Below are 25657 nucleotides of genomic sequence, written 5' to 3' on the forward strand. Positions count from 1 at the left end.
AGGAAGGCTCGTTGGTCTAGGGGTATGATTCTCGCTTTGGGTGCGAGAGGTCCCGGGTTCAAATCCCGGACGAGCCCTTGGTCGCGATAAAACGTGAAGCTTTGTAGTCTCATTGCGTTCACTAACATTGAGGCAGTTTTTTATTCAATCGGGTAGAGACAGATGGCTAAGGGAGGCCGGTTAGCTCAGATGGTTAGAGCGTGGTGCTAATAACGCCAAGGTCGCGGGTTCGATCCCCGTACTGGCCAGCTGTTTTTATTGTCTGGGGGCTCATCTCTGCTCTGCTCTTCTCCTGTGACAAAGAGTAGGGTGATCTCACTGAAATCCCTGCTTGCTAAGCAGGAGCTTGTTGTGGCCGAAATAGCTCAGTTGGGAGAGCGTTAGACTGAAGATCTAAAGGTCCCTGGTTCGATCCCGGGTTTCGGCAAAATCTCCCACTCTTTTCCGTTTTTTGAGGCGGGCCAGTGACCAAAAATCACTGGGTTCCAACTTCTCTGTATAACTGCTTCCCCACTGCCACGGAGCTATCTGTTTCCCAGTTGGCCACCAAACAAGCAGTTTCGGTTCCATGGTGTAATGGTCAGCACTCTGGGCTTTGAATCCAGCGATCTGAGTTCGAATCTCGGTGGAACCTGTGTGCTTTCTTGCCGCAGGAAAAGATAAAAACAGCACTAGGTTGTCACTGGTGACAGTCTTTGTGGCCCTGTGAGCAACGGCTGCTCCAGGTAAGGTTTCATGGTGTAATGGTTAGCACTCTGAATCCAGTGATCCGAGTTCAAATTGCGGTGGGACCACTTTTTGCAACCAATTTGCGCAGGACCATGTCTGAAATACTTTTTGGCAGCTTTGAGTCCAAAAAAATTAACTAACGTAGAGACTGTGGCAGCATTGCATCGATGCCCAGTCGGTCTCTTTAGGGCACTGGTTCTCGAACCTGTCCTGGAGGCACCCTGCCCTGCACAGTTTGATTGTCTGCCTTATTAGACACACCCAAATAAGGTCTTGCGGTCTCTATCAATGAGTTGATGATTTGAAACAGGTGTGATAGATGAGGGAAACATTCAAAATGTGTAGGGCAGGGGTGCCTCCAGGACAGGTTTGAAAACCACTGCTTTAGGGAACTGTGTGTAAAATGGCAATGTTTTGCAACCAATTTGCACAGGACCATGTCTGAAATACTTTTTGGCAGCTGTGAGCCCCAAAAAAAGCTAACGTGGGAGTGTCGCAGCATTGCGTCAGTGCTCAGTCGGTCTCTTTAGGGCAATGGTTTTCAAACCTTTCCTGGAGGCAACCCTGTCCTGAACATTTCGTATGTCTCCCTTATTAGACACACCCAAATCAGGTCTTGCAGTCTCTATTAATGAGCTGATGATTTGAAACTGGTGTGTTAGATGAGGGGAAATGCAAAATGTGCAGGGCAGGGATGCCTCCAGGACAGGATTGAAAACCACTGATTTAGGGATGTGTGAGTAAAAGGGCAGGAGCCAACTTGGAGAATGCGGGCATCGATCCCGCTACCTCTCGCATGCTAAGCGAGCGCTCTACCATTTGAGCTAATTCCCCTGGCCTTTCAAGAATGACGAGCATAGCTGCGAATGACCGGCTTGATCCAAAGAGGCCGTCCCTCCTCTGGGCTTGCACCTTTGCACTGGCCACGATTGTGTTGTCGAATTAACAAAGAGATTTAGCTTTTGTGTTAAAGGACCTTCTCGGTCTTGTTACGCCAGTATGCATGTGCGGATTCTTGTATTATGCAGACCACCTTGCATCACTCGGGTCACGCAGACAACTTCTCACCTCTTTTTCTCACACTGACTTAAAGAATAAGGAAGCGGTTCTCCATTCCAGTCCTCGCTCCCCAAAGGTCTGCATATTTTGCATGTCTCTCTTTGTTAGCACACCTGATTTGGATAATCAGCTCATTAGAAGTGAGCTCCTTGCGATTGACATGGTCCCTACACAGTGTTCATTGCTCCCCACTCCCTGAGCAGGGGAAATCCGTCGAAGTTTACTTCACTTAGGAACATTGGTTCACGGATTTGCGCTGCGCAACGTCTTCACACATGGACAAGTGTGACATCATATACCTCTGTATACCTCTGTACACCTCTGTGTTAGTCACTTTGAACTGAACGTACACATACGCTCTGAACTTGAATCACGGAGGGATGTCATGTGATGTCCACTTCTCAGGGCACTTACGTTTGAATGGAACAAATGTCTGAAGCTATACGAGAAACATACAAAATCTGAAGAGCAGGGGGCTCGAGGACTGGAATTGAGAACCGCTGGTCTAAGTGACATCTGACAGTTTCAGCTGTCCTCCCTAACATCCCTCTACATGTTAGATACAGCCACATTTTTAGGTCAGTTAAGAGGCCAACTTGCGTTCGTTAGCCTTTAACACTGTCTCGAGGTCTTTGATTGCTTCCACGTTAGTTCATGATCCTTCTTTTATTGATGCTGCAGTAGCTCTTTTTTCTCGGCCCAGCGCAGGAAGGCTCGTTGGTCTAGGGGTATGATTCTCGCTTTGGGTGCGAGAGGTCCCGGGTTCAAATCCCGGACGAGCCCATGGTCGCGATAAAACGTGAAGCTTTGTGGTCTCATTGCGTTCCCTAACATTGAGGCAGTTTTTTATTCAATCGGGTAGAGACAGATGGCTAAGGGAGGCCGGTTAGCTCAGATGGTTAGAGCGTGGTGCTAATAACGCCAAGGTCGCGGGTTCGATCCCCGTACTGGCCAGCTGTTTTTATTGTCTGGGGGCTCATCTCTGCTCTGCTCTTCTCCTGTGACAAAGAGTAGGGTGATCTCACTGAAATCCCTGCTTGCTAAGCAGGAGCTTGTTGTGGCCGAAATAGCTCAGTTGGGAGAGCGTTAGACTGAAGATCTAAAGGTCCCTGGTTCGATCCCGGGTTTCGGCAAAATCTCCCACTCTTTTCCGTTTTTTGAGGCGGGCCAGTGACCAAAAATCACTGGGTTCCAACTTCTCTGTATAACTGCTTCCCCACTGCCACGGAGCTATCTGTTTCCCAGTTGGCCACCAAACAAGCAGTTTCGGTTCCATGGTGTAATGGTCAGCACTCTGGGCTTTGAATCCAGCGATCTGAGTTCGAATCTCGGTGGAACCTGTGTGCTTTCTTGCCGCAGGAAAAGATAAAAACAGCACTAGGTTGTCACTGGTGACAGTCTTTGTGGCCCTGTGAGCAACGGCTGCTCCAGGTAAGGTTTCATGGTGTAATGGTTAGCACTCTGAATCCAGTGATCCGAGTTCAAATTGCGGTGGGACCACTTTTTGCAACCAATTTGCGCAGGACCATGTCTGAAATACTTTTTGGCAGCTTTGAGTCCAAAAAAATTAACTAACGTAGAGACTGTGGCAGCATTGCATCGATGCCCAGTCGGTCTCTTTAGGGCACTGGTTCTCGAACCTGTCCTGGAGGCACCCTGCCTTGCACAGTTTGATTGTCTGCCTTATTAGACACACCCAAATAAGGTCTTGCGGTCTCTATCAATGAGTTGATGATTTGAAACAGGTGTGATAGATGAGGGAAACATTCAAAATGTGTAGGGCAGGGGTGCCTCCAGGACAGGTTTGAAAACCACTGCTTTAGGGAACTGTGTGTAAAATGGCAATGTTTTGCAACCAATTTGCACAGGACCATGTCTGAAATACTTTTTGGCAGCTGTGAGCCCCAAAAAAAGCTAACGTGGGAGTGTCGCAGCATTGCGTCAGTGCTCAGTCGGTCTCTTTAGGGCAATGGTTTTCAAACCTTTCCTGGAGGCAACCCTGTCCTGAACATTTCGTATGTCTCCCTTATTAGACACACCCAAATCAGGTCTTGCAGTCTCTATTAATGAGCTGATGATTTGAAACTGGTGTGTTAGATGAGGGGAAATGCAAAATGTGCAGGGCAGGGATGCCTCCAGGACAGGATTGAAAACCACTGATTTAGGGATGTGTGAGTAAAAGGGCAGGAGCCAACTTGGAGAATGCGGGCATCGATCCCGCTACCTCTCGCATGCTAAGCGAGCGCTCTACCATTTGAGCTAATTCCCCTGGCCTTTCAAGAATGACGAGCATAGCTGCGAATGACCGGCTTGATGCAAAGAGGCCGTCCCTCCTCTGGGCTTGCACCTTTGCACTGGCCGCGATTGTGTTGTCGAATTAACAAAGAGATTTAGCTTTTGTGTTAAAGGACCTTCTCGGTCTTGTTACGCCAGTATGCATGTGCGGATTCTTGTATTATGCAGACCACCTTGCATCACTCGGGTCACGCAGACAACTTCTCACCTCTTTTTCTCACACTGACTTAAAGAATAAGGAAGCGGTTCTCCATTCCAGTCCTCGCTCCCCAAAGGTCTGCATATTTTGCATGTCTCTCTTTGTTAGCACACCTGATTTGGATAATCAGCTCATTAGAAGTGAGCTCCTTGCGATTGACATGGTCCCTACACAGTGTTCATTGCTCCCCACTCCCTGAGCAGGGGAAATCCGTCGAAGTTTACTTCACTTAGGAACATTGGTTCACGGATTTGCCCTGCGCAACGTCTTCACACATGGACAAGTGTGACATCATATACCTCTGTATACCTCTGTACACCTCTGTGTTAGTCACTTTGAACTGAACGTACACATACGCTCTGAACTTGAATCACGGAGGGATGTCATGTGATGTCCACTTCTCAGGGCACTTACGTTTGAATGGAACAAATGTCTGAAGCTATACGAGAAACATACAAAATCTGAAGAGCAGGGGGCTCGAGGACTGGAATTGAGAACCGCTGGTCTAAGTGACATCTGACAGTTTCAGCTGTCCTCCCTAACATCCCTCTACATGTTAGATACAGCCACATTTTTAGGTCAGTTAAGAGGCCAACTTGCGTTCGTTAGCCTTTAACACTGTCTCGAGGTCTTTGATTGCTTCCACGTTAGTTCATGTTCCTTCTTTTATTGATGCTGCAGTAGCTCTTTTTTCTCGGCCCAGCACAGGAAGGCTCGTTGGTCTAGGGGTATGATTCTCGCTTTGGGTGCGAGAGGTCCCGGGTTCAAATCCCGGACGAGCCCTTGGTCGCGATAAAACGTGAAGCTTTGTAGTCTCATTGCGTTCACTAACATTGAGGCAGTTTTTTATTCAATCGGGTAGAGACAGATGGCTAAGGGAGGCCGGTTAGCTCAGATGGTTAGAGCGTGGTGCTAATAACGCCAAGGTCGCGGGTTCAATCCCCGTACTGGCCAGCTGTTTTTATTGTCTGGGGGCTCATCTCTGCTCTGCTCTTCTCCTGTGACAAAGAGTAGGGTGATCTCACTGAAATCCCTGCTTGCTAAGCAGGAGCTTGTTGTGGCCGAAATAGCTCAGTTGGGAGAGCGTTAGACTGAAGATCTAAAGGTCCCTGGTTCGATCCAGTCGGTCTCTTTAGGGCACTGGTTTTCAAACCTGTCCTGGAGGCACCCTGCCCTGCACAGTTTGATTGTCTGCCTTATTAGACACACCCAAATAAGGTCTTGCGGTCTCTATCAATGAGTTGATGATTTGAAACAGGTGTGATAGATGAGGGAAACATTCAAAATGTGTAGGGCAGGGGTGCCTCCAGGACAGGTTTGAAAACCACTGCTTTAGGGAACTGTGTGTAAAATGGCAATGTTTTGCAACCAATTTGCACAGGACCATGTCTGAAATACTTTTTGGCAGCTGTGAGCCCCAAAAAAAGCTAACGTGGGAGTGTCGCAGCATTGCGTCAGTGCTCAGTCGGTCTCTTTAGGGCAATGGTTTTCAAACCTTTCCTGGAGGCAACCCTGTCCTGAACATTTCGTATGTCTCCCTTATTAGACACACCCAAATCAGGTCTTGCAGTCTCTATTAATGAGCTGATGATTTGAAACTGGTGTGTTAGATGAGGGGAAATGCAAAATGTGCAGGGCAGGGATGCCTCCAGGACAGGATTGAAAACCACTGATTTAGGGATGTGTGAGTAAAAGGGCAGGAGCCAACTTGGAGAATGCGGGCATCGATCCCGCTACCTCTCGCATGCTAAGCGAGCGCTCTACCATTTGAGCTAATTCCCCTGGCCTTTCAAGAATGACGAGCATAGCTGCGAATGACCGGCTTGATGCAAAGAGGCCGTCCCTCCTCTGGGCTTGCACCTTTGCACTGGCCGCGATTGTGTTGTCGAATTAACAAAGAGATTTAGCTTTTGTGTTAAAGGACCTTCTCGGTCTTGTTACGCCAGTATGCATGTGCGGATTCTTGTATTATGCAGACCACCTTGCATCACTCGGGTCACGCAGACAACTTCTCACCTCTTTTTCTCACACTGACTTAAAGAATAAGGAAGCGGTTCTCCATTCCAGTCCTCGCTCCCCAAAGGTCTGCATATTTTGCATGTCTCTCTTTGTTAGCACACCTGATTTGGATAATCAGCTCATTAGAAGTGAGCTCCTTGCGATTGACATGGTCCCTACACAGTGTTCATTGCTCCCCACTCCCTGAGCAGGGGAAATCCGTCGAAGTTTACTTCACTTAGGAACATTGGTTCACGGATTTGCGCTGCGCAACGTCTTCACACATGGACAAGTGTGACATCATATACCTCTGTATACCTCTGTACACCTCTGTGTTAGTCACTTTGAACTGAACGTACACATACGCTCTGAACTTGAATCACGGAGGGATGTCATGTGATGTCCACTTCTCAGGGCACTTACGTTTGAATGGAACAAATGTCTGAAGCTATACGAGAAACATACAAAATCTGAAGAGCAGGGGGCTCGAGGACTGGAATTGAGAACCGCTGGTCTAAGTGACATCTGACAGTTTCAGCTGTCCTCCCTAACATCCCTCTACATGTTAGATACAGCCACATTTTTAGGTCAGTTAAGAGGCCAACTTGCGTTCGTTAGCCGTTAACACTGTCTCGAGGTCTTTGATTGCTTCCACGTTAGTTCATGTTCCTTCTTTTATTGATGCTGCAGTAGCTCTTTTTTCTCGGCCCAGCGCAGGAAGGCTCGTTGGTCTAGGGGTATGATTCTCGCTTTGGGTGCGAGAGGTCCCGGGTTCAAATCCCGGACGAGCCCATGGTCGCGATAAAACGTGAAGCTTTGTGGTCTCATTGCGTTCCCTAACATTGAGGCAGTTTTTTATTCAATCGGGTAGAGACAGATGGCTAAGGGAGGCCGGTTAGCTCAGATGGTTAGAGCGTGGTGCTAATAACGCCAAGGTCGCGGGTTCGATCCCCGTACTGGCCAGCTGTTTTTATTGTCTGGGGGCTCATCTCTGCTCTGCTCTTCTCCTGTGACAAAGAGTAGGGTGATCTCACTGAAATCCCTGCTTGCTAAGCAGGAGCTTGTTGTGGACGAAATAGCTCAGTTGGGAGAGCGTTAGACTGAAGATCTAAAGGTCCCTGGTTCGATCCCGGGTTTCGGCAAAATCTCCCACTCTTTTCCGTTTTTTGAGGCGGGCCAGTGACCAAAAATCACTGGGTTCCAACTTCTCTGTATAACTGCTTCCCCACTGCCACGGAGCTATCTGTTTCCCAGTTGGCCACCAAACAAGCAGTTTCGGTTCCATGGTGTAATGGTCAGCACTCTGGGCTTTGAATCCAGCGATCTGAGTTCGAATCTCGGTGGAACCTGTGTGCTTTCTTGCCGCAGGAAAAGATAAAAACAGCACTAGGTTGTCACTGGTGACAGTCTTTGTGGCCCTGTGAGCAACGGCTGCTCCAGGTAAGGTTTCATGGTGTAATGGTTAGCACTCTGAATCCAGTGATCCGAGTTCAAATTGCGGTGGGACCACTTTTTGCAACCAATTTGCGCAGGACCATGTCTGAAATACTTTTTGGCAGCTTTGAGTCCAAAAAAATTAACTAACGTAGAGACTGTGGCAGCATTGCATCGATGCCCAGTCGGTCTCTTTAGGGCACTGGTTCTCGAACCTGTCCTGGAGGCACCCTGCCTTGCACAGTTTGATTGTCTGCCTTATTAGACACACCCAAATAAGGTCTTGCGGTCTCTATCAATGAGTTGATGATTTGAAACAGGTGTGATAGATGAGGGAAACATTCAAAATGTGTAGGGCAGGGGTGCCTCCAGGACAGGTTTGAAAACCACTGCTTTAGGGAACTGTGTGTAAAATGGCAATGTTTTGCAACCAATTTGCACAGGACCATGTCTGAAATACTTTTTGGCAGCTGTGAGCCCCAAAAAAAGCTAACGTGGGAGTGTCGCAGCATTGCGTCAGTGCTCAGTCGGTCTCTTTAGGGCAATGGTTTTCAAACCTTTCCTGGAGGCAACCCTGTCCTGAACATTTCGTATGTCTCCCTTATTAGACACACCCAAATCAGGTCTTGCAGTCTCTATTAATGAGCTGATGATTTGAAACTGGTGTGTTAGATGAGGGGAAATGCAAAATGTGCAGGGCAGGGATGCCTCCAGGACAGGATTGAAAACCACTGATTTAGGGATGTGTGAGTAAAAGGGCAGGAGCCAACTTGGAGAATGCGGGCATCGATCCCGCTACCTCTCGCATGCTAAGCGAGCGCTCTACCATTTGAGCTAATTCCCCTGGCCTTTCAAGAATGACGAGCATAGCTGCGAATGACCGGCTTGATGCAAAGAGGCCGTCCCTCCTCTGGGCTTGCACCTTTGCACTGGCCGCGATTGTGTTGTCGAATTAACAAAGAGATTTAGCTTTTGTGTTAAAGGACCTTCTCGGTCTTGTTACGCCAGTATGCATGTGCGGATTCTTGTATTATGCAGACCACCTTGCATCACTCGGGTCACGCAGACAACTTCTCACCTCTTTTTCTCACACTGACTTAAAGAATAAGGAAGCGGTTCTCCATTCCAGTCCTCGCTCCCCAAAGGTCTGCATATTTTGCATGTCTCTCTTTGTTAGCACACCTGATTTGGATAATCAGCTCATTAGAAGTGAGCTCCTTGCGATTGACATGGTCCCTACACAGTGTTCATTGCTCCCCACTCCCTGAGCAGGGGAAATCCGTCGAAGTTTACTTCACTTAGGAACATTGGTTCACGGATTTGCGCTGCGCAACGTCTTCACACATGGACAAGTGTGACATCATATACCTCTGTATACCTCTGTACACCTCTGTGTTAGTCACTTTGAACTGAACGTACACATACGCTCTGAACTTGAATCAAGGAGGGATGTCATGTGATGTCCACTTCTCAGGGCACTTACGTTTGAATGGAACAAATGTCTGAAGCTATACGAGAAACATACAAAATCTGAAGAGCAGGGGGCTCGAGGACTGGAATTGAGAACCGCTGGTCTAAGTGACATCTGACAGTTTCAGCTGTCCTCCCTAACATCCCTCTACATGTTAGATACAGCCACATTTTTAGGTCAGTTAAGAGGCCAACTTGCGTTCGTTAGCCTTTAACACTGTCTCGAGGTCTTTGATTGCTTCCACGTTAGTTCATGTTCCTTCTTTTATTGATGCTGCAGTAGCTCTTTTTTCTCGGCCCAGCGCAGGAAGGCTCGTTGGTATAGGGGTATGATTCTCGCTTTGGGTGCGAGAGGTCCCGGGTTCAAATCCCGGACGAGCCCTTGGTCGCGATAAAACGTGAAGCTTTGTGGTCTCATTGCGTTCCCTAACATTGAGGCAGTTTTTTATTCAATCGGGTAGAGACAGACGGCTAAGGGAGGCCGGTTAGCTCAGATGGTTAGAGCGTGGTGCTAATAACGCCAAGGTCGCGGGTTCGATCCCCGTACTGGCCAGCTGTTTTTATTGTCTGGGGGCTCATCTCTGCTCTGCTCTTCTCCTGTGACAAAGAGTAGGGTGATCTCACTGAAATCCCTGCTTGCTAAGCAGGAGCTTGTTGTGGCCGAAATAGCTCAGTTGGGAGAGCGTTAGACTGAAGATCTAAAGGTCCCTGGTTCGATCCCGGGTTTCGGCAAAATCTCCCACTCTTTTCCGTTTTTTGAGGCGGGCCAGTGACCAAAAATCACTGGGTTCCAACTTCTCTGTATAACTGCTTCCCCACTGCCACGGAGCTATCTGTTTCCCAGTTGGCCACCAAACAAGCAGTTTCGGTTCCATGGTGTAATGGTCAGCACTCTGGGCTTTGAATCCAGCGATCTGAGTTCGAATCTCGGTGGAACCTGTGTGCTTTCTTGCCGCAGGAAAAGATAAAAACAGCACTAGGTTGTCACTGGTGACAGTCTTTGTGGCCCTGTGAGCAACGGCTGCTCCAGGTAAGGTTTCATGGTGTAATGGTTAGCACTCTGAATCCAGTGATCCGAGTTCAAATTGCGGTGGGACCACTTTTTGCAACCAATTTGCGCAGGACCATGTCTGAAATACTTTTTGGCAGCTTTGAGTCCAAAAAAATTAACTAACGTAGAGACTGTGGCAGCATTGCATCGATGCCCAGTCGGTCTCTTTAGGGCACTGGTTCTCGAACCTGTCCTGGAGGCACCCTGCCCTGCACAGTTTGATTGTCTGCCTTATTAGACACACCCAAATAAGGTCTTGCGGTCTCTATCAATGAGTTGATGATTTGAAACAGGTGTGATAGATGAGGGAAACATTCAAAATGTGTAGGGCAGGGGTGCCTCCAGGACAGGTTTGAAAACCACTGCTTTAGGGAACTGTGTGTAAAATGGCAATGTTTTGCAACCAATTTGCACAGGACCATGTCTGAAATACTTTTTGGCAGCTGTGAGCCCCAAAAAAAGCTAACGTGGGAGTGTCGCAGCATTGCGTCAGTGCTCAGTCGGTCTCTTTAGGGCAATGGTTTTCAAACCTTTCCTGGAGGCAACCCTGTCCTGAACATTTCGTATGTCTCCCTTATTAGACACACCCAAATCAGGTCTTGCAGTCTCTATTAATGAGCTGATGATTTGAAACTGGTGTGTTAGATGAGGGGAAATGCAAAATGTGCAGGGCAGGGATGCCTCCAGGACAGGATTGAAAACCACTGATTTAGGGATGTGTGAGTAAAAGGGCAGGAGCCAACTTGGAGAATGCGGGCATCGATCCCGCTACCTCTCGCATGCTAAGCGAGCGCTCTACCATTTGAGCTAATTCCCCTGGCCTTTCAAGAATGACGAGCATAGCTGCGAATGACCGGCTTGATCCAAAGAGGCCGTCCCTCCTCTGGGCTTGCACCTTTGCACTGGCCGCGATTGTGTTGTCGAATTAACAAAGAGATTTAGCTTTTGTGTTAAAGGACCTTCTCGGTCTTGTTACGCCAGTATGCATGTGCGGATTCTTGTATTATGCAGACCACCTTGCATCACTCGGGTCACGCAGACAACTTCTCACCTCTTTTTCTCACACTGACTTAAAGAATAAGGAAGCGGTTCTCCATTCCAGTCCTCGCTCCCCAAAGGTCTGCATATTTTGCATGTCTCTCTTTGTTAGCACACCTGATTTGGATAATCAGCTCATTAGAAGTGAGCTCCTTGCGATTGACATGGTCCCTACACAGTGTTCATTGCTCCCCACTCCCTGAGCAGGGGAAATCCGTCGAAGTTTACTTCACTTAGGAACATTGGTTCACGGATTTGCGCTGCGCAACGTCTTCACACATGGACAAGTGTGACATCATATACCTCTGTATACCTCTGTACACCTCTGTGTTAGTCACTTTGAACTGAACGTACACATACGCTCTGAACTTGAATCACGGAGGGATGTCATGTGATGTCCACTTCTCAGGGCACTTACGTTTGAATGGAACAAATGTCTGAAGCTATACGAGAAACATACAAAATCTGAAGAGCAGGGGGCTCGAGGACTGGAATTGAGAACCGCTGGTCTAAGTGACATCTGACAGTTTCAGCTGTCCTCCCTAACATCCCTCTACATGTTAGATACAGCCACATTTTTAGGTCAGTTAAGAGGCCAACTTGCGTTCGTTAGCCTTTAACACTGTCTCGAGGTCTTTGATTGCTTCCACGTTAGTTCATGATCCTTCTTTTATTGATGCTGCAGTAGCTCTTTTTTCTCGGCCCAGCGCAGGAAGGCTCGTTGGTCTAGGGGTATGATTCTCGCTTTGGGTGCGAGAGGTCCCGGGTTCAAATCCCGGACGAGCCCTTGGTCGCGATAAAACGTGAAGCTTTGTGGTCTCATTGCGTTCCCTAACATTGAGGCAGTTTTTTATTCAATCGGGTAGAGACAGATGGCTAAGGGAGGCCGGTTAGCTCAGATGGTTAGAGCGTTGTGCTAATAACGCCAAGGTCGCGGGTTCGATCCCCGTACTGGCCAGCTGTTTTTATTGTCTGGGGGCTCATCTCTGCTCTGCTCTTCTCCTGTGACAAAGAGTAGGGTGATCTCACTGAAATCCCTGCTTGCTAAGCAGGAGCTTGTTGTGGCCGAAATAGCTCAGTTGGGAGAGCGTTAGACTGAAGATCTAAAGGTCCCTGGTTCGATCCCGGGTTTTGGCAAAATCTCCCACTCTTTTCCGTTTTTTGAGGCGGGCCAGTGACCAAAAATCACTGGGTTCCAACTTCTCTGTATAACTGCTTCCCCACTGCCACGGAGCTATCTGTTTCCCAGTTGGCCACCAAACAAGCAGTTTCGGTTCCATGGTGTAATGGTCAGCACTCTGGGCTTTGAATCCAGCGATCTGAGTTCGAATCTCGGTGGAACCTGTGTGCTTTCTTGCCGCAGGAAAAGATAAAAACAGCACTAGGTTGTCACTGGTGACAGTCTTTGTGGCCCTGTGAGCAACGGCTGCTCCAGGTAAGGTTTCATGGTGTAATGGTTAGCACTCTGAATCCAGTGATCCGAGTTCAAATTGCGGTGGGACCACTTTTTGCAACCAATTTGCGCAGGACCATGTCTGAAATACTTTTTGGCAGCTTTGAGTCCAAAAAAATTAACTAACGTAGAGACTGTGGCAGCATTGCATCGATGCCCAGTCGGTCTCTTTAGGGCACTGGTTCTCGAACCTGTCCTGGAGGCACCCTGCCTTGCACAGTTTGATTGTCTGCCTTATTAGACACACCCAAATAAGGTCTTGCGGTCTCTATCAATGAGTTGATGATTTGAAACAGGTGTGATAGATGAGGGAAACATTCAAAATGTGTAGGGCAGGGGTGCCTCCAGGACAGGTTTGAAAACCACTGCTTTAGGGAACTGTGTGTAAAATGGCAATGTTTTGCAACCAATTTGCACAGGACCATGTCTGAAATACTTTTTGGCAGCTGTGAGCCCCAAAAAAAGCTAACGTGGGAGTGTCGCAGCATTGCGTCAGTGCTCAGTCGGTCTCTTTAGGGCAATGGTTTTCAAACCTTTCCTGGAGGCAACCCTGTCCTGAACATTTCGTATGTCTCCCTTATTAGACACACCCAAATCAGGTCTTGCAGTCTCTATTAATGAGCTGATGATTTGAAACTGGTGTGTTAGATGAGGGGAAATGCAAAATGTGCAGGGCAGGGATGCCTCCAGGACAGGATTGAAAACCACTGATTTAGGGATGTGTGAGTAAAAGGGCAGGAGCCAACTTGGAGAATGCGGGCATCGATCCCGCTACCTCTCGCATGCTAAGCGAGCGCTCTACCATTTGAGCTAATTCCCCTGGCCTTTCAAGAATGACGAGCATAGCTGCGAATGACCGGCTTGATGCAAAGAGGCCGTCCCTCCTCTGGGCTTGCACCTTTGCACTGGCCGCGATTGTGTTGTCGAATTAACAAAGAGATTTAGCTTTTGTGTTAAAGGACCTTCTCGGTCTTGTTACGCCAGTATGCATGTGCGGATTCTTGTATTATGCAGACCACCTTGCATCACTCGGGTCACGCAGACAACTTCTCACCTCTTTTTCTCACACTGACTTAAAGAATAAGGAAGCGGTTCTCCATTCCAGTCCTCGCTCCCCAAAGGTCTGCATATTTTGCATGTCTCTCTTTGTTAGCACACCTGATTTGGATAATCAGCTCATTAGAAGTGAGCTCCTTGCGATTGACATGGTCCCTACACAGTGTTCATTGCTCCCCACTCCCTGAGCAGGGGAAATCCGTCGAAGTTTACTTCACTTAGGAACATTGGTTCACGGATTTGCCCTGCGCAACGTCTTCACACATGGACAAGTGTGACATCATATACCTCTGTATACCTCTGTACACCTCTGTGTTAGTCACTTTGAACTGAACGTACACATACGCTCTGAACTTGAATCACGGAGGGATGTCATGTGATGTCCACTTCTCAGGGCACTTACGTTTGAATGGAACAAATGTCTGAAGCTATACGAGAAACATACAAAATCTGAAGAGCAGGGGGCTCGAGGACTGGAATTGAGAACCGCTGGTCTAAGTGACATCTGACAGTTTCAGCTGTCCTCCCTAACATCCCTCTACATGTTAGATACAGCCACATTTTTAGGTCAGTTAAGAGGCCAACTTGCGTTCGTTAGCCTTTAACACTGTCTCGAGGTCTTTGATTGCTTCCACGTTAGTTCATGTTCCTTCTTTTATTGATGCTGCAGTAGCTCTTTTTTCTCGGCCCAGCACAGGAAGGCTCGTTGGTCTAGGGGTATGATTCTCGCTTTGGGTGCGAGAGGTCCCGGGTTCAAATCCCGGACGAGCCCTTGGTCGCGATAAAACGTGAAGCTTTGTAGTCTCATTGCGTTCACTAACATTGAGGCAGTTTTTTATTCAATCGGGTAGAGACAGATGGCTAAGGGAGGCCGGTTAGCTCAGATGGTTAGAGCGTGGTGCTAATAACGCCAAGGTCGCGGGTTCAATCCCCGTACTGGCCAGCTGTTTTTATTGTCTGGGGGCTCATCTCTGCTCTGCTCTTCTCCTGTGACAAAGAGTAGGGTGATCTCACTGAAATCCCTGCTTGCTAAGCAGGAGCTTGTTGTGGCCGAAATAGCTCAGTTGGGAGAGCGTTAGACTGAAGATCTAAAGGTCCCTGGTTCGATCCAGTCGGTCTCTTTAGGGCACTGGTTTTCAAACCTGTCCTGGAGGCACCCTGCCCTGCACAGTTTGATTGTCTGCCTTATTAGACACACCCAAATAAGGTCTTGCGGTCTCTATCAATGAGTTGATGATTTGAAACAGGTGTGATAGATGAGGGAAACATTCAAAATGTGTAGGGCAGGGGTGCCTCCAGGACAGGTTTGAAAACCACTGCTTTAGGGAACTGTGTGTAAAATGGCAATGTTTTGCAACCAATTTGCACAGGACCATGTCTGAAATACTTTTTGGCAGCTGTGAGCCCCAAAAAAAGCTAACGTGGGAGTGTCGCAGCATTGCGTCAGTGCTCAGTCGGTCTCTTTAGGGCAATGGTTTTCAAACCTTTCCTGGAGGCAACCCTGTCCTGAACATTTCGTATGTCTCCCTTATTAGACACACCCAAATCAGGTCTTGCAGTCTCTATTAATGAGCTGATGATTTGAAACTGGTGTGTTAGATGAGGGGAAATGCAAAATGTGCAGGGCAGGGATGCCTCCAGGACAGGATTGAAAACCACTGATTTAGGGATGTGTGAGTAAAAGGGCAGGAGCCAACTTGGAGAATGCGGGCATCGATCCCGCTACCTCTCGCATGCTAAGCGAGCGCTCTACCATTTGAGCTAATTCCCCTGGCCTTTCAAGAATGACGAGCATAGCTGCGAATGACCGGCTTGATGCAAAGAGGCCGTCCCTCCTCTGGGCTTGCACCTTTGCACTGGCCGCGATTGTGTTGTCGAATTAACAAAGAGATTTAGCTTTTGTGTTAAAGGACCTTCTCGGTCTTGTTACGCCAGTATGCATGTGCGGATTCTTGTATTATGCAGACCACCTTGCATCACTCGGGTCACGCAGACAACTTCTCACCTCTTTTTCTCACACTGACTTAAAGAATAAGGAAGCGGTTCTCCATTCCAGTCCTCGCTCCCCAAAGGTCTGCATATTTTGCATGTCTCTCTTTGTTAGCACACCTGATTTGGATAATCAGCTCATTAGAAGTGAGCTCCTTGCGATTGACATGGTCCCTACACAGTGTTCATTGCTCCCCACTCCCTGAGCAGGGGAAATCCGTCGAAGTTTACTTCACTTAGGAACATTGGTTCACGGATTTGCGCTGCGCAACGTCTTCACACATGGACAAGTGTGACATCATATACCTCTGTATACCTCTGTACACCTCTGTGTTAGTCACTTTGAACTGAACGTACACATACGCTCTGAACTTGAATCACGGAGGGATGTCATGTGATGTCCACTTCTCAGGGCACTTACGTTTGAATGGAACAAATGTCTGAAGCTATACGAGAAACATACAAAATCTGAAGAGCAGGGGGCTCGAGGACTGGAATTGAGAACCGCTGGTCTAAGTGACATCTGACAGTTTCAGCTGTCCTCCCTAACATCCCTCTACATGTTAGATACAGCCACATTTTTAGGTCAGTTAAGAGGCCAACTTGCGTTCGTTAGCCGTTAACACTGTCTCGAGGTCTTTGATTGCTTCCACGTTAGTTCATGTTCCTTCTTTTATTGATGCTGCAGTAGCTCTTTTTTCTCGGCCCAGCGCAGGAAGGCTCGTTGGTCTAGGGGTATGATTCTCGCTTTGGGTGCGAGAGGTCCCGGGTTCAAATCCCGGACGAGCCCATGGTCGCGATAAAACGTGAAGCTTTGTGGTCTCATTGCGTTCCCTAACATTGAGGCAGTTTTTTATTCAATCGGGTAGAGACAGATGGCTAAGGGAGGCCGGTTAGCTCAGATGGTTAGAGCGTGGTGCTAATAACGCCAAGGTCGCGGGTTCGATCCCCGTACTGGCCAGCTGTTTTTATTGTCTGGGGGCTCATCTCTGCTCTGCTCTTCTCCTGTGACAAAGAGTAGGGTGATCTCACTGAAATCCCTGCTTGCTAAGCAGGAGCTTGTTGTGGCCGAAATAGCTCAGTTGGGAGAGCGTTAGACTGAAGATCTAAAGGTCCCTGGTTCGATCCCGGGTTTCGGCAAAATCTCCCACTCTTTTCCGTTTTTTGAGGCGGGCCAGTGACCAAAAATCACTGGGTTCCAACTTCTCTGTATAACTGCTTCCCCACTGCCACGGAGCTATCTGTTTCCCAGTTGGCCACCAAACAAGCAGTTTCGGTTCCATGGTGTAATGGTCAGCACTCTGGGCTTTGAATCCAGCGATCTGAGTTCGAATCTCGGTGGAACCTGTGTGCTTTCTTGCCGCAGGAAAAGATAAAAACAGCACTAGGTTGTCACTGGTGACAGTCTTTGTGGCCCTGTGAGCAACGGCTGCTCCAGGTAAGGTTTCATGGTGTAATGGTTAGCACTCTGAATCCAGTGATCCGAGTTCAAATTGCGGTGGGACCACTTTTTGCAACCAATTTGCGCAGGACCATGTCTGAAATACTTTTTGGCAGCTTTGAGTCCAAAAAAATTAACTAACGTAGAGACTGTGGCAGCATTGCATCGATGCCCAGTCGGTCTCTTTAGGGCACTGGTTCTCGAACCTGTCCTGGAGGCACCCTGCCTTGCACAGTTTGATTGTCTGCCTTATTAGACACACCCAAATAAGGTCTTGCGGTCTCTATCAATGAGTTGATGATTTGAAACAGGTGTGATAGATGAGGGAAACATTCAAAATGTGTAGGGCAGGGGTGCCTCCAGGACAGGTTTGAAAACCACTGCTTTAGGGAACTGTGTGTAAAATGGCAATGTTTTGCAACCAATTTGCACAGGACCATGTCTGAAATACTTTTTGGCAGCTGTGAGCCCCAAAAAAAGCTAACGTGGGAGTGTCGCAGCATTGCGTCAGTGCTCAGTCGGTCTCTTTAGGGCAATGGTTTTCAAACCTTTCCTGGAGGCAACCCTGTCCTGAACATTTCGTATGTCTCCCTTATTAGACACACCCAAATCAGGTCTTGCAGTCTCTATTAATGAGCTGATGATTTGAAACTGGTGTGTTAGATGAGGGGAAATGCAAAATGTGCAGGGCAGGGATGCCTCCAGGACAGGATTGAAAACCACTGATTTAGGGATGTGTGAGTAAAAGGGCAGGAGCCAACTTGGAGAATGCGGGCATCGATCCCGCTACCTCTCGCATGCTAAGCGAGCGCTCTACCATTTGAGCTAATTCCCCTGGCCTTTCAAGAATGACGAGCATAGCTGCGAATGACCGGCTTGATGCAAAGAGGCCGTCCCTCCTCTGGGCTTGCACCTTTGCACTGGCCGCGATTGTGTTGTCGAATTAACAAAGAGATTTAGCTTTTGTGTTAAAGGACCTTCTCGGTCTTGTTACGCCAGTATGCATGTGCGGATTCTTGTATTATGCAGACCACCTTGCATCACTCGGGTCACGCAGACAACTTCTCACCTCTTTTTCTCACACTGACTTAAAGAATAAGGAAGCGGTTCTCCATTCCAGTCCTCGCTCCCCAAAGGTCTGCATATTTTGCATGTCTCTCTTTGTTAGCACACCTGATTTGGATAATCAGCTCATTAGAAGTGAGCTCCTTGCGATTGACATGGTCCCTACACAGTGTTCATTGCTCCCCACTCCCTGAGCAGGGGAAATCCGTCGAAGTTTACTTCACTTAGGAACATTGGTTCACGGATTTGCGCTGCGCAACGTCTTCACACATGGACAAGTGTGACATCATATACCTCTGTATACCTCTGTACACCTCTGTGTTAGTCACTTTGAACTGAACGTACACATACGCTCTGAACTTGAATCAAGGAGGGATGTCATGTGATGTCCACTTCTCAGGGCACTTACGTTTGAATGGAACAAATGTCTGAAGCTATACGAGAAACATACAAAATCTGAAGAGCAGGGGGCTCGAGGACTGGAATTGAGAACCGCTGGTCTAAGTGACATCTGACAGTTTCAGCTGTCCTCCCTAACATCCCTCTACATGTTAGATACAGCCACATTTTTAGGTCAGTTAAGAGGCCAACTTGCGTTCGTTAGCCTTTAACACTGTCTCGAGGTCTTTGATTGCTTCCACGTTAGTTCATGTTCCTTCTTTTATTGATGCTGCAGTAGCTCTTTTTTCTCGGCCCAGCACAGGAAGGCTCGTTGGTCTAGGGGTATGATTCTCGCTTTGGGTGCGAGAGGTCCCGGGTTCAAATCCCGGACGAGCCCTTGGTCGCGTTAAAACGTGAAGCTTTGTAGTCTCATTGCGTTCACTAACATTGAGGCAGTTTTTTATTCAATCGGGTAGAGACAGATGGCTAAGGGAGGCCGGTTAGCTCAGATGGTTAGAGCGTGGTGCTAATAACGCCAAGGTCGCGGGTTCGATCCCCGTACTGGCCAGCTGTTTTTATTGTCTGGGGGCTCATCTCTGCTCTGCTCTTCTCCTGTGACAAAGAGTAGGGTGATCTCACTGAAATCCCTGCTTGCTAAGCAGGAGCTTGTTGTGGCCGAAATAGCTCAGTTGGGAGAGCGTTAGACTGAAGATCTAAAGGTCCCTGGTTCGATCCCGGGTTTCGGCAAAATCTCCCACTCTTTTCCGTTTTTTGAGGCGGGCCAGTGACCAAAAATCACTGGGTTCCAACTTCTCTGTATAACTGCTTCCCCACTGCCACGGAGCTATCTGTTTCCCAGTTGGCCACCAAACAAGCAGTTTCGGTTCCATGGTGTAATGGTCAGCACTCTGGGCTTTGAATCCAGCGATCTGAGTTCGAATCTCGGTGGAACCTGTGTGCTTTCTTGCCGCAGGAAAAGATAAAAACAGCACTAGGTTGTCACTGGTGACAGTCTTTGTGGCCCTGTGAGCAACGGCTGCTCCAGGTAAGGTTTCATGGTGTAATGGTTAGCACTCTGAATCCAGTGATCCGAGTTCAAATTGCGGTGGGACCACTTTTTGCAACCAATTTGCGCAGGACCATGTCTGAAATACTTTTTGGCAGCTTTGAGTCCAAAAAAATTAACTAACGTAGAGACTGTGGCAGCATTGCATCGATGCCCAGTCGGTCTCTTTAGGGCACTGGTTCTCGAACCTGTCCTGGAGGCACCCTGCCCTGCACAGTTTGATTGTCTGCCTTATTAGACACACCCAAATAAGGTCTTGCGGTCTCTATCAATGAGTTGATGATTTGAAACAGGTGTGATAGATGAGGGAAACATTCAAAATGTGTAGGGCAGGGGTGCCTCCAGGACAGGTTTGAAAACCACTGCTTTAGGGAACTGTGTGTAAAATGGCAATGTTTTGCAACCAATTTGCACAGGACCATGTCTGAAATACTTTTTGGCAGCTGTGAGCCCCAAAAAAAGCTAACGTGGGAGTGTCGCAGCATTGCGTCAGTGCTCAGTCGGTCTCTTTAGGGCAATGGTTTTCAAACCTTTCCTGGAGGCAACCCTGTCCTGAACATTTCGTATGTCTCCCTTATTAGACACACCCAAATCAGGTCTTGCAGTCTCTATTAATGAGCTGATGATTTGAAACTGGTGTGTTAGATGAGGGGAAATGCAAAATGTGCAGGGCAGGGATGCCTCCAGGACAGGATTGAAAACCACTGATTTAGGGATGTGTGAGTAAAAGGGCAGGAGCCAACTTGGAGAATGCGGGCATCGATCCCGCTACCTCTCGCATGCTAAGCGAGCGCTCTACCATTTGAGCTAATTCCCCTGGCCTTTCAAGAATGACGAGCATAGCTGCGAATGACCGGCTTGATCCAAAGAGGCCGTCCCTCCTCTGGGCTTGCACCTTTGCACTGGCCGCGATTGTGTTGTCGAATTAACAAAGAGATTTAGCTTTTGTGTTAAAGGACCTTCTCGGTCTTGTTACGCCAGTATGCATGTGCGGATTCTTGTATTATGCAGACCACCTTGCATCACTCGGGTCACGCAGACAACTTCTCACCTCTTTTTCTCACACTGACTTAAAGAATAAGGAAGCGGTTCTCCATTCCAGTCCTCGCTCCCCAAAGGTCTGCATATTTTGCATGTCTCTCTTTGTTAGCACACCTGATTTGGATAATCAGCTCATTAGAAGTGAGCTCCTTGCGATTGACATGGTCCCTACACAGTGTTCATTGCTCCCCACTCCCTGAGCAGGGGAAATCCGTCGAAGTTTACTTCACTTAGGAACATTGGTTCACGGATTTGCGCTGCGCAACGTCTTCACACATGGACAAGTGTGACATCATATACCTCTGTATACCTCTGTACACCTCTGTGTTAGTCACTTTGAACTGAACGTACACATACGCTCTGAACTTGAATCACGGAGGGATGTCATGTGATGTCCACTTCTCAGGGCACTTACGTTTGAATGGAACAAATGTCTGAAGCTATACGAGAAACATACAAAATCTGAAGAGCAGGGGGCTCGAGGACTGGAATTGAGAACCGCTGGTCTAAGTGACATCTGACAGTTTCAGCTGTCCTCCCTAACATCCCTCTACATGTTAGATACAGCCACATTTTTAGGTCAGTTAAGAGGCCAACTTGCGTTCGTTAGCCTTTAACACTGTCTCGAGGTCTTTGATTGCTTCCACGTTAGTTCATGATCCTTCTTTTATTGATGCTGCAGTAGCTCTTTTTTCTCGGCCCAGCGTAGGAAGGCTCGTTGGTCTAGGGGTATGATTCTCGCTTTGGGTGCGAGAGGTCCCGGGTTCAAATCCCGGACGAGCCCTTGGTCGCGATAAAACGTGAAGCTTTGTGGTCTCATTGCGTTCCCTAACATTGAGGCAGTTTTTTATTCAATCGGGTAGAGACAGATGGCTAAGGGAGGCCGGTTAGCTCAGATGGTTAGAGCGTGGTGCTAATAACGCCAAGGTCGCGGGTTCGATCCCCGTACTGGCCAGCTGTTTTTATTGTCTGGGGGCTCATCTCTGCTCTGCTCTTCTCCTGTGACAAAGAGTAGGGTGATCTCACTGAAATCCCTGCTTGCTAAGCAGGAGCTTGTTGTGGCCGAAATAGCTCAGTTGGGAGAGCGTTAGACTGAAGATCTAAAGGTCCCTGGTTCGATCCCGGGTTTCGGCAAAATCTCCCACTCTTTTCCGTTTTTTGAGGCGGGCCAGTGACCAAAAATCACTGGGTTCCAACTTCTCTGTATAACTGCTTCCCCACTGCCACGGAGCTATCTGTTTCCCAGTTGGCCACCAAACAAGCAGTTTCGGTTCCATGGTGTAATGGTCAGCACTCTGGGCTTTGAATCCAGCGATCTGAGTTCGAATCTCGGTGGAACCTGTGTGCTTTCTTGCCGCAGGAAAAGATAAAAACAGCACTAGGTTGTCACTGGTGACAGTCTTTGTGGCCCTGTGAGCAACGGCTGCTCCAGGTAAGGTTTCATGGTGTAATGGTTAGCACTCTGAATCCAGTGATCCGAGTTCAAATTGCGGTGGGACCACTTTTTGCAACCAATTTGCGCAGGACCATGTCTGAAATACTTTTTGGCAGCTTTGAGTCCAAAAAAATTAACTAACGTAGAGACTGTGGCAGCATTGCATCGATGCCCAGTCGGTCTCTTTAGGGCACTGGTTCTCGAACCTGTCCTGGAGGCACCCTGCCTTGCACAGTTTGATTGTCTGCCTTATTAGACACACCCAAATAAGGTCTTGCGGTCTCTATCAATGAGTTGATGATTTGAAACAGGTGTGATAGATGAGGGAAACATTCAAAATGTGTAGGGCAGGGGTGCCTCCAGGACAGGTTTGAAAACCACTGCTTTAGGGAACTGTGTGTAAAATGGCAATGTTTTGCAACCAATTTGCACAGGACCATGTCTGAAATACTTTTTGGCAGCTGTGAGCCCCAAAAAAAGCTAACGTGGGAGTGTCGCAGCATTGCGTCAGTGCTCAGTCGGTCTCTTTAGGGCAATGGTTTTCAAACCTTTCCTGGAGGCAACCCTGTCCTGAACATTTCGTATGTCTCCCTTATTAGACACACCCAAATCAGGTCTTGCAGTCTCTATTAATGAGCTGATGATTTGAAACTGGTGTGTTAGATGAGGGGAAATGCAAAATGTGCAGGGCAGGGATGCCTCCAGGACAGGATTGAAAACCACTGATTTAGGGATGTGTGAGTAAAAGGGCAGGAGCCAACTTGGAGAATGCGGGCATCGATCCCGCTACCTCTCGCATGCTAAGCGAGCGCTCTACCATTTGAGCTAATTCCCCTGGCCTTTCAAGAATGACGAGCATAGCTGCGAATGACCGGCTTGATGCAAAGAGGCCGTCCCTCCTCTGGGCTTGCACCTTTGCACTGGCCGCGATTGTGTTGTCGAATTAACAAAGAGATTTAGCTTTTGTGTTAAAGGACCTTCTCGGTCTTGTTACGCCAGTATGCATGTGCGGATTCTTGTATTATGCAGACCACCTTGCATCACTCGGGTCACGCAGACAACTTCTCACCTCTTTTTCTCACACTGACTTAAAGAATAAGGAAGCGGTTCTCCATTCCAGTCCTCGCTCCCCAAAGGTCTGCATATTTTGCATGTCTCTCTTTGTTAGCACACCTGATTTGGATAATCAGCTCATTAGAAGTGAGCTCCTTGCGATTGACATGGTCCCTACACAGTGTTCATTGCTCCCCACTCCCTGAGCAGGGGAAATCCGTCGAAGTTTACTTCACTTAGGAACATTGGTTCACGGATTTGCCCTGCGCAACGTCTTCACACATGGACAAGTGTGACATCATATACCTCTGTATACCTCTGTACACCTCTGTGTTAGTCACTTTGAACTGAACGTACACATACGCTCTGAACTTGAATCACGGAGGGATGTCATGTGATGTCCACTTCTCAGGGCACTTACGTTTGAATGGAACAAATGTCTGAAGCTATACGAGAAACATACAAAATCTGAAGAGCAGGGGGCTCGAGGACTGGAATTGAGAACCGCTGGTCTAAGTGACATCTGACAGTTTCAGCTGTCCTCCCTAACATCCCTCTACATGTTAGATACAGCCACATTTTTAGGTCAGTTAAGAGGCCAACTTGCGTTCGTTAGCCTTTAACACTGTCTCGAGGTCTTTGATTGCTTCCACGTTAGTTCATGTTCCTTCTTTTATTGATGCTGCAGTAGCTCTTTTTTCTCGGCCCAGCACAGGAAGGCTCGTTGGTCTAGGGGTATGATTCTCGCTTTGGGTGCGAGAGGTCCCGGGTTCAAATCCCGGACGAGCCCTTGGTCGCGATAAAACGTGAAGCTTTGTAGTCTCATTGCGTTCACTAACATTGAGGCAGTTTTTTATTCAATCGGGTAGAGACAGATGGCTAAGGGAGGCCGGTTAGCTCAGATGGTTAGAGCGTGGTGCTAATAACGCCAAGGTCGCGGGTTCAATCCCCGTACTGGCCAGCTGTTTTTATTGTCTGGGGGCTCATCTCTGCTCTGCTCTTCTCCTGTGACAAAGAGTAGGGTGATCTCACTGAAATCCCTGCTTGCTAAGCAGGAGCTTGTTGTGGCCGAAATAGCTCAGTTGGGAGAGCGTTAGACTGAAGATCTAAAGGTCCCTGGTTCGATCCAGTCGGTTTCTTTAGGGCACTGGTTTTCAAACCTGTCCTGGAGGCACCCTGCCCTGCACAGTTTGATTGTCTGCCTTATTAGACACACCCAAATAAGGTCTTGCGGTCTCTATCAATGAGTTGATGATTTGAAACAGGTGTGATAGATGAGGGAAACATTCAAAATGTGTAGGGCAGGGGTGCCTCCAGGACAGGTTTGAAAACCACTGCTTTAGGGAACTGTGTGTAAAATGGCAATGTTTTGCAACCAATTTGCACAGGACCATGTCTGAAATACTTTTTGGCAGCTGTGAGCCCCAAAAAAAGCTAACGTGGGAGTGTCGCAGCATTGCGTCAGTGCTCAGTCGGTCTCTTTAGGGCAATGGTTTTCAAACCTTTCCTGGAGGCAACCCTGTCCTGAACATTTCGTATGTCTCCCTTATTAGACACACCCAAATCAGGTCTTGCAGTCTCTATTAATGAGCTGATGATTTGAAACTGGTGTGTTAGATGAGGGGAAATGCAAAATGTGCAGGGCAGGGATGCCTCCAGGACAGGATTGAAAACCACTGATTTAGGGATGTGTGAGTAAAAGGGCAGGAGCCAACTTGGAGAATGCGGGCATCGATCCCGCTACCTCTCGCATGCTAAGCGAGCGCTCTACCATTTGAGCTAATTCCCCTGGCCTTTCAAGAATGACGAGCATAGCTGCGAATGACCGGCTTGATGCAAAGAGGCCGTCCCTCCTCTGGGCTTGCACCTTTGCACTGGCCGCGATTGTGTTGTCGAATTAACAAAGAGATTTAGCTTTTGTGTTAAAGGACCTTCTCGGTCTTGTTACGCCAGTATGCATGTGCGGATTCTTGTATTATGCAGACCACCTTGCATCACTCGGGTCACGCAGACAACTTCTCACCTCTTTTTCTCACACTGACTTAAAGAATAAGGAAGCGGTTCTCCATTCCAGTCCTCGCTCCCCAAAGGTCTGCATATTTTGCATGTCTCTCTTTGTTAGCACACCTGATTTGGATAATCAGCTCATTAGAAGTGAGCTCCTTGCGATTGACATGGTCCCTACACAGTGTTCATTGCTCCCCACTCCCTGAGCAGGGGAAATCCGTCGAAGTTTACTTCACTTAGGAACATTGGTTCACGGATTTGCGCTGCGCAACGTCTTCACACATGGACAAGTGTGACATCATATACCTCTGTATACCTCTGTACACCTCTGTGTTAGTCACTTTGAACTGAACGTACACATACGCTCTGAACTTGAATCACGGAGGGATGTCATGTG

At 48.1% G+C, this 25657-nt stretch overlaps 2 long non-coding RNA genes and 49 other non-coding genes across 52 annotated transcripts in view; 39 read left to right on the plus strand and 12 right to left on the minus strand.

Annotated features, from left to right (window-relative positions):
• Nucleotides 1–25657, minus strand: part of LOC127979065 (uncharacterized) — a 232327-nt gene that overhangs the window by 138578 nt on the left and 68092 nt on the right. The gene's annotated exons all lie outside the window — the stretch shown is intronic.
• LOC127979064 (uncharacterized) overlaps nucleotides 1–25657 on the plus strand; it is a 298949-nt gene that overhangs the window by 74050 nt on the left and 199242 nt on the right. The gene's annotated exons all lie outside the window — the stretch shown is intronic.
• Nucleotides 6–77, plus strand: trnap-ugg (transfer RNA proline (anticodon UGG)). Its single transcript has one exon. It is a non-coding gene; the product is annotated as a tRNA-Pro (tRNA).
• On the plus strand, nucleotides 175–248 carry trnai-aau (transfer RNA isoleucine (anticodon AAU)). The gene has a single exon. It is a non-coding gene; the product is annotated as a tRNA-Ile (tRNA).
• On the plus strand, nucleotides 355–427 carry trnaf-gaa (transfer RNA phenylalanine (anticodon GAA)). Its single transcript has one exon. It is a non-coding gene; the product is annotated as a tRNA-Phe (tRNA).
• Nucleotides 563–634, plus strand: trnaq-uug (transfer RNA glutamine (anticodon UUG)). Its single transcript has one exon. It is a non-coding gene; the product is annotated as a tRNA-Gln (tRNA).
• Nucleotides 1491–1563, minus strand: trnaa-agc (transfer RNA alanine (anticodon AGC)). Its single transcript has one exon. It is a non-coding gene; the product is annotated as a tRNA-Ala (tRNA).
• On the plus strand, nucleotides 2500–2571 carry trnap-ugg (transfer RNA proline (anticodon UGG)). The gene has a single exon. It is a non-coding gene; the product is annotated as a tRNA-Pro (tRNA).
• On the plus strand, nucleotides 2669–2742 carry trnai-aau (transfer RNA isoleucine (anticodon AAU)). Its single transcript has one exon. It is a non-coding gene; the product is annotated as a tRNA-Ile (tRNA).
• Nucleotides 2849–2921, plus strand: trnaf-gaa (transfer RNA phenylalanine (anticodon GAA)). The gene has a single exon. It is a non-coding gene; the product is annotated as a tRNA-Phe (tRNA).
• trnaq-uug (transfer RNA glutamine (anticodon UUG)) lies at nucleotides 3057–3128 on the plus strand. The gene has a single exon. It is a non-coding gene; the product is annotated as a tRNA-Gln (tRNA).
• trnaa-agc (transfer RNA alanine (anticodon AGC)) lies at nucleotides 3985–4057 on the minus strand. The gene has a single exon. It is a non-coding gene; the product is annotated as a tRNA-Ala (tRNA).
• On the plus strand, nucleotides 4994–5065 carry trnap-ugg (transfer RNA proline (anticodon UGG)). Its single transcript has one exon. It is a non-coding gene; the product is annotated as a tRNA-Pro (tRNA).
• trnai-aau (transfer RNA isoleucine (anticodon AAU)) lies at nucleotides 5163–5236 on the plus strand. The gene has a single exon. It is a non-coding gene; the product is annotated as a tRNA-Ile (tRNA).
• trnaa-agc (transfer RNA alanine (anticodon AGC)) lies at nucleotides 5992–6064 on the minus strand. The gene has a single exon. It is a non-coding gene; the product is annotated as a tRNA-Ala (tRNA).
• Nucleotides 7001–7072, plus strand: trnap-ugg (transfer RNA proline (anticodon UGG)). Its single transcript has one exon. It is a non-coding gene; the product is annotated as a tRNA-Pro (tRNA).
• On the plus strand, nucleotides 7170–7243 carry trnai-aau (transfer RNA isoleucine (anticodon AAU)). Its single transcript has one exon. It is a non-coding gene; the product is annotated as a tRNA-Ile (tRNA).
• On the plus strand, nucleotides 7350–7422 carry trnaf-gaa (transfer RNA phenylalanine (anticodon GAA)). Its single transcript has one exon. It is a non-coding gene; the product is annotated as a tRNA-Phe (tRNA).
• trnaq-uug (transfer RNA glutamine (anticodon UUG)) lies at nucleotides 7558–7629 on the plus strand. The gene has a single exon. It is a non-coding gene; the product is annotated as a tRNA-Gln (tRNA).
• Nucleotides 8486–8558, minus strand: trnaa-agc (transfer RNA alanine (anticodon AGC)). The gene has a single exon. It is a non-coding gene; the product is annotated as a tRNA-Ala (tRNA).
• Nucleotides 9495–9566, plus strand: trnap-ugg (transfer RNA proline (anticodon UGG)). Its single transcript has one exon. It is a non-coding gene; the product is annotated as a tRNA-Pro (tRNA).
• Nucleotides 9664–9737, plus strand: trnai-aau (transfer RNA isoleucine (anticodon AAU)). The gene has a single exon. It is a non-coding gene; the product is annotated as a tRNA-Ile (tRNA).
• trnaf-gaa (transfer RNA phenylalanine (anticodon GAA)) lies at nucleotides 9844–9916 on the plus strand. The gene has a single exon. It is a non-coding gene; the product is annotated as a tRNA-Phe (tRNA).
• trnaq-uug (transfer RNA glutamine (anticodon UUG)) lies at nucleotides 10052–10123 on the plus strand. Its single transcript has one exon. It is a non-coding gene; the product is annotated as a tRNA-Gln (tRNA).
• trnaa-agc (transfer RNA alanine (anticodon AGC)) lies at nucleotides 10980–11052 on the minus strand. The gene has a single exon. It is a non-coding gene; the product is annotated as a tRNA-Ala (tRNA).
• On the plus strand, nucleotides 11989–12060 carry trnap-ugg (transfer RNA proline (anticodon UGG)). The gene has a single exon. It is a non-coding gene; the product is annotated as a tRNA-Pro (tRNA).
• On the plus strand, nucleotides 12158–12231 carry trnai-aau (transfer RNA isoleucine (anticodon AAU)). Its single transcript has one exon. It is a non-coding gene; the product is annotated as a tRNA-Ile (tRNA).
• On the plus strand, nucleotides 12338–12410 carry trnaf-gaa (transfer RNA phenylalanine (anticodon GAA)). The gene has a single exon. It is a non-coding gene; the product is annotated as a tRNA-Phe (tRNA).
• trnaq-uug (transfer RNA glutamine (anticodon UUG)) lies at nucleotides 12546–12617 on the plus strand. Its single transcript has one exon. It is a non-coding gene; the product is annotated as a tRNA-Gln (tRNA).
• trnaa-agc (transfer RNA alanine (anticodon AGC)) lies at nucleotides 13474–13546 on the minus strand. Its single transcript has one exon. It is a non-coding gene; the product is annotated as a tRNA-Ala (tRNA).
• Nucleotides 14483–14554, plus strand: trnap-ugg (transfer RNA proline (anticodon UGG)). Its single transcript has one exon. It is a non-coding gene; the product is annotated as a tRNA-Pro (tRNA).
• On the plus strand, nucleotides 14652–14725 carry trnai-aau (transfer RNA isoleucine (anticodon AAU)). The gene has a single exon. It is a non-coding gene; the product is annotated as a tRNA-Ile (tRNA).
• Nucleotides 15481–15553, minus strand: trnaa-agc (transfer RNA alanine (anticodon AGC)). Its single transcript has one exon. It is a non-coding gene; the product is annotated as a tRNA-Ala (tRNA).
• Nucleotides 16490–16561, plus strand: trnap-ugg (transfer RNA proline (anticodon UGG)). Its single transcript has one exon. It is a non-coding gene; the product is annotated as a tRNA-Pro (tRNA).
• On the plus strand, nucleotides 16659–16732 carry trnai-aau (transfer RNA isoleucine (anticodon AAU)). Its single transcript has one exon. It is a non-coding gene; the product is annotated as a tRNA-Ile (tRNA).
• Nucleotides 16839–16911, plus strand: trnaf-gaa (transfer RNA phenylalanine (anticodon GAA)). Its single transcript has one exon. It is a non-coding gene; the product is annotated as a tRNA-Phe (tRNA).
• Nucleotides 17047–17118, plus strand: trnaq-uug (transfer RNA glutamine (anticodon UUG)). The gene has a single exon. It is a non-coding gene; the product is annotated as a tRNA-Gln (tRNA).
• Nucleotides 17975–18047, minus strand: trnaa-agc (transfer RNA alanine (anticodon AGC)). The gene has a single exon. It is a non-coding gene; the product is annotated as a tRNA-Ala (tRNA).
• Nucleotides 18984–19055, plus strand: trnap-ugg (transfer RNA proline (anticodon UGG)). Its single transcript has one exon. It is a non-coding gene; the product is annotated as a tRNA-Pro (tRNA).
• On the plus strand, nucleotides 19153–19226 carry trnai-aau (transfer RNA isoleucine (anticodon AAU)). The gene has a single exon. It is a non-coding gene; the product is annotated as a tRNA-Ile (tRNA).
• Nucleotides 19333–19405, plus strand: trnaf-gaa (transfer RNA phenylalanine (anticodon GAA)). Its single transcript has one exon. It is a non-coding gene; the product is annotated as a tRNA-Phe (tRNA).
• trnaq-uug (transfer RNA glutamine (anticodon UUG)) lies at nucleotides 19541–19612 on the plus strand. Its single transcript has one exon. It is a non-coding gene; the product is annotated as a tRNA-Gln (tRNA).
• On the minus strand, nucleotides 20469–20541 carry trnaa-agc (transfer RNA alanine (anticodon AGC)). Its single transcript has one exon. It is a non-coding gene; the product is annotated as a tRNA-Ala (tRNA).
• On the plus strand, nucleotides 21478–21549 carry trnap-ugg (transfer RNA proline (anticodon UGG)). Its single transcript has one exon. It is a non-coding gene; the product is annotated as a tRNA-Pro (tRNA).
• trnai-aau (transfer RNA isoleucine (anticodon AAU)) lies at nucleotides 21647–21720 on the plus strand. The gene has a single exon. It is a non-coding gene; the product is annotated as a tRNA-Ile (tRNA).
• On the plus strand, nucleotides 21827–21899 carry trnaf-gaa (transfer RNA phenylalanine (anticodon GAA)). The gene has a single exon. It is a non-coding gene; the product is annotated as a tRNA-Phe (tRNA).
• On the plus strand, nucleotides 22035–22106 carry trnaq-uug (transfer RNA glutamine (anticodon UUG)). Its single transcript has one exon. It is a non-coding gene; the product is annotated as a tRNA-Gln (tRNA).
• trnaa-agc (transfer RNA alanine (anticodon AGC)) lies at nucleotides 22963–23035 on the minus strand. The gene has a single exon. It is a non-coding gene; the product is annotated as a tRNA-Ala (tRNA).
• trnap-ugg (transfer RNA proline (anticodon UGG)) lies at nucleotides 23972–24043 on the plus strand. The gene has a single exon. It is a non-coding gene; the product is annotated as a tRNA-Pro (tRNA).
• trnai-aau (transfer RNA isoleucine (anticodon AAU)) lies at nucleotides 24141–24214 on the plus strand. The gene has a single exon. It is a non-coding gene; the product is annotated as a tRNA-Ile (tRNA).
• trnaa-agc (transfer RNA alanine (anticodon AGC)) lies at nucleotides 24970–25042 on the minus strand. Its single transcript has one exon. It is a non-coding gene; the product is annotated as a tRNA-Ala (tRNA).

This window comes from Carassius gibelio, chromosome B19 (genome assembly GCF_023724105.1).
Source record: "Carassius gibelio isolate Cgi1373 ecotype wild population from Czech Republic chromosome B19, carGib1.2-hapl.c, whole genome shotgun sequence".
NCBI classification, from domain to species: Eukaryota; Metazoa; Chordata; class Actinopteri; order Cypriniformes; family Cyprinidae; genus Carassius; species Carassius gibelio.